The 12,652-nt window shown below is 45.9% G+C and overlaps 1 protein-coding gene across 1 annotated transcript in view; it reads left to right on the top strand.

Annotated features, from left to right (window-relative positions):
• USH2A (usherin) overlaps positions 1-12,652 on the top strand; it is an 809,138-nt gene that overhangs the window by 308,127 nt on the left and 488,359 nt on the right. The window lies entirely within an intron of this gene.

The following is a 12,652-nucleotide window of genomic DNA, read 5'->3' on the forward strand; positions in this document are numbered from 1 at the left end:
AATATGTTCCTCTTTTAGTAGTTGTTCAAGGGCACTACAAATTTTATTTTGTTTTGGGAATCATGGTGACATTCCCATCATTTGATTTATCATGACTCAGTTACTCAAATCTTGATGACAACTGAATGGATGAGCTGATTACGCTGAAAAGTATTGTGTTGATGTGAAAACATAGGAAGCTGCCTTATTCCAGGTCAGACCATTGGTCTATCTAGCTCAGTATTATTTAGACTGGCATTGTCTCCCCAGGGTATCAGACAGGGCTTTTTTCCTAACCCTACCTTGATAGACCAAGATTAAGCCTCAGACATTTTGCATACAAAGCATGTTCTCTACCACTAAGCTACAGACCTTCCTCCAGTATAAAAATCCTGTCTGTGGGGACTGATCTGTGATGGCTCATTCACATATACAAGCCATCACTTGATGCTGCAGTCATCAAATGATACATAAGCATGTGTGAACTAAGCATTGTAAAACATATACTGTATACTAAGAGTGAAATCAGTTCTCAAAATGCCAGTCCTTAAGTGGCCAAAATGGCACCATCCACATGCAAGAGGGAGGTATAAGCAGGATTGGGGAAACCCCAAGGTTTTCAGAAGTACATTTCCTTAAAGAAAGAGAAACCCGAGGAGGGAACCCCCTAAAATATCCCTGTGGAATGCTGGCTGTTGTAGTGTGGAGGGAGGGTAGCATGGTGCTGCCAACGGTCCCCCTGCCTTTTCCTCCTCCCACATCCCACCTCACCTGCTGGCCACCTCAACTGCTTCTTTCTTCTCACCTGCAGCCCCTTCCATTGTCTCCATTCCACCCGCCACCACTGTCGCTCCTCACCATCCTTTCACCCACTGCCACCACTTCCACCATCAGCTCACTCACCCTCCTGATTATCCCAAATGCAGTGCCCAGTGTTAATCTTAAAACAGCAGATGGCAGCAAGAGAGCTGTGCGACTGCATTTCTTCTTCTATTCAAAAGCACCACTGTCCTGCCAGGAAACTTTTGGGAAAAGGAGGTGGCAACAGAAACATGCAGGCAGGTGAGGGAGGTATTAGCAGAGAGGACACAAGCAAAGTGATGGAGGTGGAGGAGGAGGATGCAGGTGAAATTCTGGAGGAGGAGGAGGCAGTCAAGGGGCAGGGAAGTGGGGCCAAGCACGATCTCGGCTTCCATTCAAGAGTATGGATGCCCACCCCACACTCCCCAGGAAACCTTTCATCAGGGTGAGTGGCTGTGGCTTTGCACCTGCCATCTTAGTGGTTGGCATGGTCAGGAATGGGCCCTTCTGAGCCTGTGGGCCCTCGACATTTGCCCCACCATGCCAACCCCTGACACCAGGCCTGGGGTTGAGAATGGAAATCTGGGGGGATTGGAATTGAGTATCCTGGGAGAGGGCATGGCTGGCTGGGTGGAACCTTGAGCAAGAGCACTATATGCTACAACATTTTACTGCAAGTCCCACTTGTCTGCTATAATATACATGTTGTATGTGCAGTAGAACCCTAATTATGTTATTTATTTATTTGTTTATTTATTTATTTATTCATTCATTTATTTATTTAATAAATTATGTACTGCTTAACAAAAGAATTTACCAAGGGGTGTACAGTATAAAAGCTTAATCACAATACAGCGAGGTACAATAGACTGGCAATTCCTGAAGCAGTGCAACAACTCCTGAGGAATGCCATCCTGGACCCAACTGTACTTGACAACTACCTCCCAGTTGCAAATACCCCTTTTTTTGGAGATGGTATTCAAGAGCATTGAGGTGGGACAACTATTCATCCACACTTAATGATCAAGACCCATTTCAGTCTGGGTTCCAGCCTGATTATGGGAGTGAGTCAGCCTTGATTGCCCTGATGGATGCCTTTTATCGAGAAAGTAGTTCTGGCCCTACCGGCAAGGGCGAGAATTAGGTAACTATTCCACGACTCCTTGGGAACTGAGCTACGGGATTCTGCAGGGTGCCATCTTGTCCTCAATGTTGTTCAACATTTATATGAAGACTTTGGGATTGATCATTAGAGGATTTGGAGCAAAGTGCTATCAGTATGCTGGTCACAAATCATGTCTCCCTGTAACATTTGAAGCAGATGAGGCTGTGCAAGCCCTGGATCAATGTCTGGACTGGATGAGGGCCAATAAAATGAAGCTGAATCCTGGCAAGATGGAGGCCCCATGGGTGAGTGGTTCCCAAGTCCAGAGGACAGGCTTGTTACTGCTCTGGATGGGTTTGCACCACCTCTGAAGGAACAGGCTCATAGTCAGCCCAGTCACTGATATTATTGGATAAAGCACTGCTGGTAGTTCCACCTGGGCCTGAAGTCTGTTTAGAGTACACTCGGATTAGAGTTTTTTAATCCATTGGCTCCCTATCTCTAGAATTCACTTCCAGTCAATGTGGGGTAAGCACCGAAATTGCTCTGTTTCTGGTGCCTGCTAGGGATATTGGAGGAATCCATATGGCGGTGGTGGTGGAGCTTGATGAGCTTCCCTTGGTTAAGCTCCTGGTCCATTTTCCACTAACTGGCCTGACTCAGTCCGCAGCAAGTCTGGCCAGTTGGCGAATTTTCTGTGTTTTTCTGTTTGTGCAAATCCGAGCCTCAATTTGCACAAATCCCTATTTGTGCAAATTGAGGCCTGCCCCCCCGCCCCAGTCCCTGGACGTCAGGAAAAAATTGTGGTTCAGCTTGCAAATGCAAGCTTAGTCGGCCACGCAGAGGAACTCCATCGAGTCTCCAACAGGTTGGATTTCCAAGCAATGGACATCCCTAGTGTCCGGCATTCTTATTTAAACAAGGCCTTTCCTGAGTAAAAGATCAGCCATCGTTTATTGGTATAATTTGATTTTAAATCTGTTTATTCTTTTATAGTTTGACTAGGGATGGTGGAGAATTCCGCCATAGATTTCAGTGAGATTCCCCCGTGGAGAAACGAAGCCCCCCACCCACCCCGCCCCGTGAAAGGCGCGCGAAACGGAGCACCTACCTGGTGCTGTTCGCGCTGCTTTGCGAATGGTGGCTGCATCTGCAGCCGCCATTTGCTTCACGATTTTTCCTGTGACAGGCTACACAAATACTTACGTAGCCTATCACGGCTAACGCAGGGGCGCCGTTTGCGTCCCTGCGGAGGCCGTGATAGGCTACGTAAGAATTTACGTAGCCTATCATGGGGGAAAAAAGGGAACGCAAATGGCAGCCGCTGTAGCCGCGGCCATTTGCATTCCATTTTTTTCCCCGTGATAGGCTACGTAAATATTTATGTAGCCTATCATGGCAAAAAAAAAAGGGACGCAAATGGTGGCGGCTACGGCAGCCGCCATTTGCATCCCTGCGCAGCCCAGCAGTGGCTGGATGTCGCTGCAGGCAGCCCCGGCCGGCGGCCCCGCGGAGTCGGCCAGGGAGGATTCCGGGGGGCGGGATGGAGCACCTTCCCCCCACCGTAGATGTCATGAAACGAAACAGGTAAGTCATTTTGTACATCCCTAATTTTGACATAATTTATATTTGTTACTTTTCATTACTGGTGAATTTTTTTCAGATATAGAGCGGTTTATAACGGCGCAGTCCTATGAAGATAGGTAGCTACTTCTAAACTCAGAGGCAACCGCCTATCCAATGCAGTGCAGGAGAAGCATGGAGGGGATTGTTCCCACCGTGCTTCTCCTGCCCTGCATTTTCAGCTAGACGCTGCCAGAAGGCGGAGCGGGGGAGAAGGCTGCTGGACGACACATAGCATGTGTTGTACTGGCATTTCCGCCTTCCCCGCCCTGGAATGCCCCCAGAATGCCCCGTTTTGGCCGCTCCGTGCTCCTCTGTGGAGTATGGAGTGTGGGACTGTTCTGCACTGCCTGCAAGGCAGTGCAGAAGGGGGGGGTCAGTTCTCCAGGAATTGACCTTGGAACGTGGGCTCTGAGGCTGGTTCCCAGAAAACCAGATATCCTACGGCCATCTAGCCACTGACTAGCGGCCATAGGGTTGCTCCCTAAATGTTGTAAATAAAAATATACATAAAAATAGTAAAATTTCTAGTTCAACATATACACATCTAAGGGCTTTTCTACAAGAGGCTGTTAATCCGCTATTTTACCGAGGCTTCTGCTTCTGGATTCTTTGTGGGATTAAGATTCTTTACACACTTTTTTTTTGGGGGGGTGTCTTTCTCTGACTTACTATAAGTTCCATTGATCAACCACTAGGTGGCGATATGATATAGCAGAATTGCACAAATACACTAGAGTTCCATGCCGCCATTCATGTGTATACCAGGAATTCCTCATTAGAAACTCCCCCTCCCCATAACGGTTCCAAAGAATGGGCGGAGCCCTGGATGTTGATGATTTATTTATTTATTTCTATACTGCCCAATAGCCGAAGCTCTCTGGGCGGTTCACAAAAATTAAAACCAAACAACACACAATAAAACAATTTAAAATATATAGAACATTAAAACCACAATATAACAATACAACCACAATAAAACCTAGCAGCAGTGCAGGAGTTTAAAATACAGATTTAAAACAGCAAAGATAAAAATTTAGAAAGCTAAAATGCTAAAATGACTGGGAAAATAAAAAGGTCTTCACCTGGCGCCGAAAGGAATACAATGTACGTGCCAGGCGAACCTCACTAGGGAGCTCATTCCAGAGCCGGGGTGCCAGAGCAGAAAAAGCCCTCCTCCTAGTAGCCACCCGCCTCACTTCCTTTGGCAGGGGCTCATGGAGAAGGGCCGCTGATGATGATCTTAAGGTCCGGGCAGGCACATATGGGAGGCGGCGATCCTTCAGGTAACCTGGCCCCAAGCCGTTAAGGGCTTTGAATGTTAACACCAGCACTTTGAATCGGGCCCGGAAATGGACCGGCAGCCAGTGCAGCTGGAAAAGTACTGGCGTATGAGCTCGCAGGCCAGTCCCTGTTAACAATCTTGCTGCCCTATTTTGGACCAGCTGAAGTTTCCAGACCGTTTTCAAAGGCAGCCCCACGTATAACGCATTGCAGTAATCCAGACGAGAAGTTATCAGAGCATGGATAACTGTAGCTAGGCTATCTCTGTCCAGATAAGGGCGTAGTTGGTATACCAGCCTAAGCTGATAAAAAGTGCTCCGTGCCACTGAGTTCACCTGTGCCTCAAGTGACAGTTCTGGATCCAAGAGCACCCCCAAACTACGAATCTGATCCTTTAGGGGGAGTGCAACCCACTCCAGAACAGGTTGAATATCACCTAGCCGAGCAGACGAACCACCCACTAACAGTACCTCCGTCTTGTCTGGATCGAGTTTCATTTTATTGGCCCTCATCCAGTCCATTACTGTGCCCAGGCACTGATTCAGAACAGCCACTGCCTCACCTGGTTTTGATGAGAAAGAGAGGTAGAGCTGGGTGTCATCCACATATTGATGGCACCTCAGCCCACACCTCCGGATAACCTCCCCCAGCGGTTTCATGTAGATGTTAAACAGCATGGGGGGTAAAATAGAGCCCTGTGGAACCCCATGGCACAATTGCCATGGCACAGAGCAATAATTCCCCAGCACCACCTTCTGGAATCGGCCATCCAAGTAGGAGCGGAACCACTGTAGTGCAGTGCCTCCAACTCCTAACCCAGACAACCTATCCAGAAGGATACCATGGTTGATGGTATCGAAAGCTGCTGAGAGGTCCAGGAGAATCAACAGGGTCACACTCCCCCTGTCCCTCTCCCGGCAGAGGTCATCCCACAGGGCGACCAAGGCGGTTTCCGTTCCAAAACCAGGCCTGAAGCCCGATTGAAATGGATCTAGATAATCCGTTTCATTCAACAGTGCCTGGAGCTGTCCTGCAACCACTTGCTCAAGCACCTTGCCCAGGAAGGGGATGTTGGCCACTGGCCAGAGGTTGGCCAGAGGTTAACATCCTCTGGGTCCAGGTTAGGCTTTTTCAGGAGTGGTCTAATTACCGCCTCTTTTAAAGCGGCAGGCACCACTCCCTCTCTCGAGGAATTTACAACCTCCTGGACCCAGCCAGACATCCCCTCCTTGTTTGATTTAATAAGCCATGAAAGGCAAGGGTCAAGCACACAAGTGGTCGATCGGACTTGGCCAAGCACCTTGTCCGCATCCTCAGGCCTCAGTAACTGAAACTCATCCAATAAAACTGGACCAGACGGTGCTCTGAACGCCTTTACCAATGGAACTGCATTAATGGTGGTGTCCAATTCATGACGAATCTGAGCGACTTTATCCTCAAAGTGCCGTGCAAACTTGTCACAGCGTGCCACCGAGGGTTCCACCGCCTCTCTCCCTGGCCCAGAATGTAACAGGCTGCGAACCACTCGGAAAAGCTCCGCTGGACAACACTGAGAAGGTGCAATGCTGGTGGAAAAGAACTGTCTCTTTGCCACCCTCACCGCCACAGAGTAGGCTTGATAGTGGGCTCTTACCTGTGTTCGGTCAGACTCAGCACGAGTTTTCCTCCACCTGCGTTCTAGCCGTCTCATGATGTTGTGTAAAGCACCTGCCAACTACCGTGAGTGAGGAATTCCAGGGCAAGAGTGTTCCAGAGGGCAGGGGCAACTACACTAAATGCCGTTTGCAGGGCTAGCAGAGGTATCCATGGAGCATGTGGAACCATGAGAAGGGTCTCCCCGAATGACTGAAAGGAGTGGGCAGTAGTGTGTAAGGGACGAGGCTGTATTGTCAGGTCTTAAATACTCGTTCTGCATGACTGTGCTATGAAGAACTATTCTACAAAGGTGCTCCAAGACCATTTTTGTAGAGTGTTCATTAAGAGCCACTGCCTGGGGCTCTGGAGCCCAGCCAATTATTTATTTGTTTGTTATACAGAATGCCTGAGTCACATTTTCCACTAACCAGGAGAGATCAAAGCTACATTATGATAAACAAACAAAACAAATAAACATTGTCTAAATAAAAACACAAATAAAAACAGTAAAAATAAAATAAAAGCAGAATAGAGCTAGCAAAGATCATCAGGCATAATAAAGAATCAGCAATCATAATCGAGAAGCAGAATGCTTATAACTGGGAAAGGCTATGAAGAGACAAACCAAGTCTCCCCTGGATGGTTGCCAAAACATTTATGCACCTCTGCTCTGGGCCTGTTCCTTTAGTAGCAGCTTGATCTACACATGATAAATTTCCATGTTGTGTAAAATGATTGTTTCCATGTTGCTTCACCTGCTCATTTCTTCAGTAATGAGAAATTAACAGTGCAATCTTATGTATGTTTACTTGGGAAAGTATTATTTAAAGTAAGTTGATTAAGGAAAAGTCTGAGGGCACCTCAAACTCTGAAGACTAGTCTGATGGGAATTGGGAAATTCCTTTAAAGTCCTTATAAAGCTTTCAAAACTGAATTAGCAATGCTGATAAAAAAGGCTGAGGAGCTTGGAGTGAGGATTTGAGGATTCTTTTGTCAAGTGACAGTAGGGATGGATGGGCACCCTCCTGTCTGGGTTCTGTGGGTGCCACTGAGCCCCTGCCCCCACTTGCACGCCCCCGGACCTGCATTCAACCCCCCTGCTGCGCTCACCCTGCTGCCGGAACTCACCTGGCACCCATCCGCAAACACTGTGAGTGCCATTTTCCAAAAACCTGGCGATCATGAAATATGCCCACATCTAGTCTTATGCAAAATGGAACTGTGAATGGCCCATATACACAAGATTGCAGGCGGAAATGGCCCATGGGTTACAGGAGGAAATTACGGGGGGTGGGGTGTCAAGCAGGGGCAAGGGCTCAGTGGGCTCAGCTCAGGGGTGTGGGTGGGGGGAGTCTGCTGGACTCCCAGACCCAATCAGCTGCCTGCACCATCCCTAAGTGACAGATGCTGCTGCAGAAAGGAAATTAAGCACATTTACATTCAACAGCAAACAGGTTGCTTGAGAATATTAAATATTTCTTTGGACTAGGAATGGGTATGAATTTTGTTCCAGTTTGGTTTTGATAAGAATTTACCAGACTTCACACAGTTCTGCATATTCAGGACAAAAAGAACCTGATATATATATATATATATATATATATATATATATATATATATGGGGGCGCGCGCGCGTGTGTGTATGAGAAAGTGGGAGAAAACAAAATGGACAGACTTGTCCACCCAGGCCCAGAGCTTTGAGTGTTTAGTTCTTAAAAGTTTGTGTCTGAATCCCCATGTATTCAACCATGTTAGTGCTCAACTAGATTTGCCAACTCTTTTTTTTCTGACAGGCAATCTTTGATAGCTATATAGCAGGCAGATACATCATGGTTCATGCTGGGAATAGCTGTACATATTGAATTTGGTACAGATGGGTGAGAGTTTCATTTCAGTTCATTTCTGAAGAACTTACCAAAATTTGCAAAGTTCATGTTTGAGAAAGAAAGAACTTGAGGTTTTAATAATTCAGATGCAGGACAAAGTGGAACTGGCAGAGTCACCCATTCGCAGTCTGGATAGAGATGCATTAGCAAAGTTGGCTTCATGTTTTACTGGGTCTGCTGAAAAATCCCTTCAATGATAGTAGCCCTGGCCACAGGCTTACCTGCTGGCAGAGGCTGGGTCAATTTCCACAATGCCCCCAACACATCTGATCACCAAGCCAGCCACTTGTTCGAGGGGTCCCAGGGGCTAGCATTAGTGCTGATGAACCTTAAAAGGAATGCTGGGGTTCTGACAGCTGCCCGAGGATGCTAGATACTGATGCTGGCCTGTGTAGTAGCTGCTTGCTTACACAGGACAGAAGGATGCCTTCTGCCACTCACACTGTGCTGTCCTAGCCCAGAATGGAGGGAGGAAAGGGGCCATAGCTCAGTGGTAGAGCACCTGCTTTGCATGTAGAAGGTCCCAGGTTTGATCCCTGGCATCTCCAGGTAGGGCAGGAAAAACACCTGCCTGAAACCTTGGATAGCCACTACCAGTCGGTGTTGACAATACTGGGCTAGATGGACCAATGGTCTAACCCAGTGGCCGTGTTCAGATGCACATTGGGGAAGGGTGGTTAGGCTAACCATGATGTATAGTGGTTACCACTAACCACTGCAAGTGCTACTGCCACATGTGCAGGTAACCATGTTCTGCAATGTGGTTAGACTAAGCATTCTGTAGCCACCCTGCCACAGGAACCTGCAGTCTTCTGAATGGGCGGCCATGCATGCCAGCAGCCTTTGTGCTGTTGGCCATTTTGGTGCTTTGTGCTGTTGGCCATTTTGATGCTCAGCCACTCCTTCATTGGCCGCTCTTGCTGTGGAGCTCTATGGTAGCTGTCAATTAACCACGGAGGCTGTTCAGACATCACGCTAAGCCATGGTAGAACCCTCTAACCATTGTGCAGCAAGTGGTTAGTGAATGTCATTAGTCCGTGGTTAATAAACCACCATGGTTGGGACAGACACCCATTCAGACATCACATTAAGCCAATATGGTTAGCTCAAAACTCCTTACCATCATGGCTTAGCGTGATGTCTGAACAGAGCCAGTATAAGACAGCTTCCTGTGTCCCTGTGTACTGTTAGTTGCACTGACTTAGCATCTCGTTTTATGTGAACATGTGACACATGAGACTAGGACTGAATTGGCCACAACCCAAATATTCAGGCTTAACTGGTTTATGAAGCAACATCTGGCTCATTTTCTGCTGACACAAGGTCTTTAAATGTGTGGCATTTTGAGTTGGTAGAGAACGCCTTACAATACATTCAGTTAAAATTTCTTGCCATGCACATCCCATAAGCTACTAGTGTGGTGGGTCACTTCTGACACTGAAAAATGAGTCCAGTTAGAGAACCCCCTGAAGGCTGTTGATGTATACTATAATAAATAGTGCACACTTTAAGTCAAACTTTTTCATTCTGTATTCAAAGGTAATGGATTTTCAGTAACCATAGTAACCTTGGTGTATTTCTGGATAAATACATGAGGTATATACATTTTGGTTTTATTTTTGAATATAAACTACCACATTATGTATTGCTAATAATATGAAAAATAGGATATAGGTTCACATAATGACAGTTTAAACTAGTATGCATTTTTCTTCTGCAAAAAAAATAAATATTTATCAAATGTATAGGTGCAATTAATATCCCCCCTCCAGGTTTTTCTATATTCTTGTAGTGTCGTTTATCTTTCTTTTTTTCTTTTTTTCAAGATCTCCATCAATCTTGTGTGTACATTGGTGCGCACATGCTGTCCCATACCTCTGTTTCTAAGAATTTGGAAGCAGAGGTGGTTGTAATCTTATTATTTAAAGTATTATTAATAGTAATTGCAATAATAACTGCTCTATTCCATGGGGTTTCCATCTCCCTGGTGAGATACCCCATTCAACAGGTGGCCAGTTTCAAGTGTCTGTACTTGGTTCTGGGGAATGGAGACAGACTTGGTATTCTGTTGGTGTACTGACCACCTCACTGCCTAACAGTCTCCTTGCCTGAGCTGGCAGAGGTAGACTCAGAAATGGTGCTGAAGATCTCAAGGCTTTAGTCTTGGTGAACTTCAGCATTCATGCCAAGGCTGTCTTTTCTGGTACAGCTCAGGATTTCATGAGCCTTTCTCAAATTGAATCTTGTACAAAACATATGTTAGCACACACACTGAAACTGATCTTTTGTATTAGGGTGGGGATGGTGACCTGTGTGGGTGGGGGAAGGCAGTAATGAATCCAGTGTAATGGACAGATTACAATCTGATCCTGTTTTGGACTTTATGCTGCCTCTATCCTGTGCAGGGGTGAAGAACCAATTTTGATGGTCTTCCCCAGGAGAGTTATAGATCCAGAAAGTTTCCTAGTGGGTCTGGGAAAGCTCTCCTGAAGCTTTGGCTGGTGGTCCAGCTGAGGTGCTAGTTGACTCCTGGAACTGGGAGATGAGTAGGGCTATGACTCATACAATCGCTCCTGAATGTTCTCAGTCAAGTCTTAGAGTCAATTCAGCTCCTTGATATTTTTAGGAGCTGAAGAAGGCATTGAAACAGGAAGATCAACGATTGAAGCGCAGATGACAGAAAACTCGTGATGAAACAGAAAGAGGGGCCCACATTAGGGCTTACTCTGTGAGAATGATGGTGGCAAAGAAAGCTTACTTCTCTGCCACCATTGTGTCCGCACTATGTGGACCGATGGAGTTCTTGGAATTTGTACACTTCCGTATGTACAAATAACTTCCTTATTATGCCCTGAAAGGCAGTCTAGAAATAAATTAAAACATCTTAAAATATCTGCAGTAGAGTTGTTATGTGACACTTCTGTCTAGAAAGAAGCCAGAGAATTATCAGATTTTTATATTTATAGTTTTATACCACTTTTTATGTGAAACCATGTCCAAAATTATTTATAATCAGTCAATAAATCAATTGTAAGCAACCTAGTAGTAGTTCTTATGAGGTAGCAGCCAAAATATAATAACCAGGATCCAAATACTACTTTAGAGGTTTCCCATCTAAAATGCTCAGAAACATTTTCCCCCCGTCAAGCAGCAGACCACAATGTCATATCACAAATAGCGTTTGAAACTTCCCGCAATATTAAAGAGGCTTGCCCTGAAATGAAAACGGTGGCTGTTCAAGAAGCACAAACCCTTGTTGTGTATGTGGATCTAGTTGTGCAGTTCTTTGGATCCAGGCTGTTGTGACCAAGCCCCTCTGCCTAAGCTAAAGAGCTGTAGCTAGTGATGGAGCTTTGTTTCCTTAATAGCATAGTGATAGTGATAGTACTTTGTTTCTTTAATAGCATAGCTGTGCATCTTAGATGAAAGGATTTGGAGCTCTGGGGACAAAGATCTCTGATACCCGAGCCAAGAATGCCATTTCCAGAGAATAATTTTTGTTGCATATTGAACTGTTCCATACCTGTTGTTTCAATACTGTTGTTAGTATGATTTTGGATCCAAGCTTATTATTAAAAGAAAGCTGCAGCCTCCAGATGCATCTGAATGATACTGACTATCTGAACCTGCTTCAGTCGGGGGTTTGGGCAGGATGTGGGACTGAGACTGCTTTGGTCTCCTTGGTCTATGCTTTGGTCTGTGCTAGGAACTTGATGGGGAGAGCATGACCCCATTAGTTCTCCTGGATGACTCAGCAGCTTTCACTCAGTACTAGGGATGTATGGTAAAATCCGCTCCATCTGTGTTTTGCGGATTGTCAGGTGCCTTTTGTTCCGTCATCCGCCCACAGATGGGTGCAATTTTTTTTCGTCATGCAGAAAAATACAGAAATATTTATGTAAGTATTTACATAAATATTTACGTAAGTATTTTTATAATTTACCCCAGTAACATTTAGTGAAGTGTCCTCTAGTCCATTCTACGTTTCCTCGGCAGAAACGTACGTATTTTTCTACAGATTTATATGTGTAAATTTCAGGAAAGTAAAAAAAATCATCTGAAAGTCCATGGACTCCGCAGGGCCTAAGGGGGTCGCTCCACAGCGGATTCTGCAGGTTGGATTCTTAGAAATCTGAGCTCATTTTAATCTGTCTCTAATTTCTCCAGCATCCCTATTCAGTACCATCAACCATGGTATTCTTCTTGGCTGCCTGGCAGGGCTGGCCATTGGGGGAGCTGTCTTGCAGTGGTTCCAATCCCTTCCGTCAGGCCATGTCTAGACTGTGGTGCTGGGGCCTTAGTGTTCAACTTCATTGGCCTATGGTGTAGAGGTGTCGTT

This window comes from Heloderma suspectum, chromosome 1, assembly GCF_057233095.1.
Source record: "Heloderma suspectum isolate Gila_16-S chromosome 1, 16-S_ref, whole genome shotgun sequence".
Classification (NCBI taxonomy): Eukaryota; Metazoa; Chordata; class Lepidosauria; order Squamata; family Helodermatidae; genus Heloderma; species Heloderma suspectum.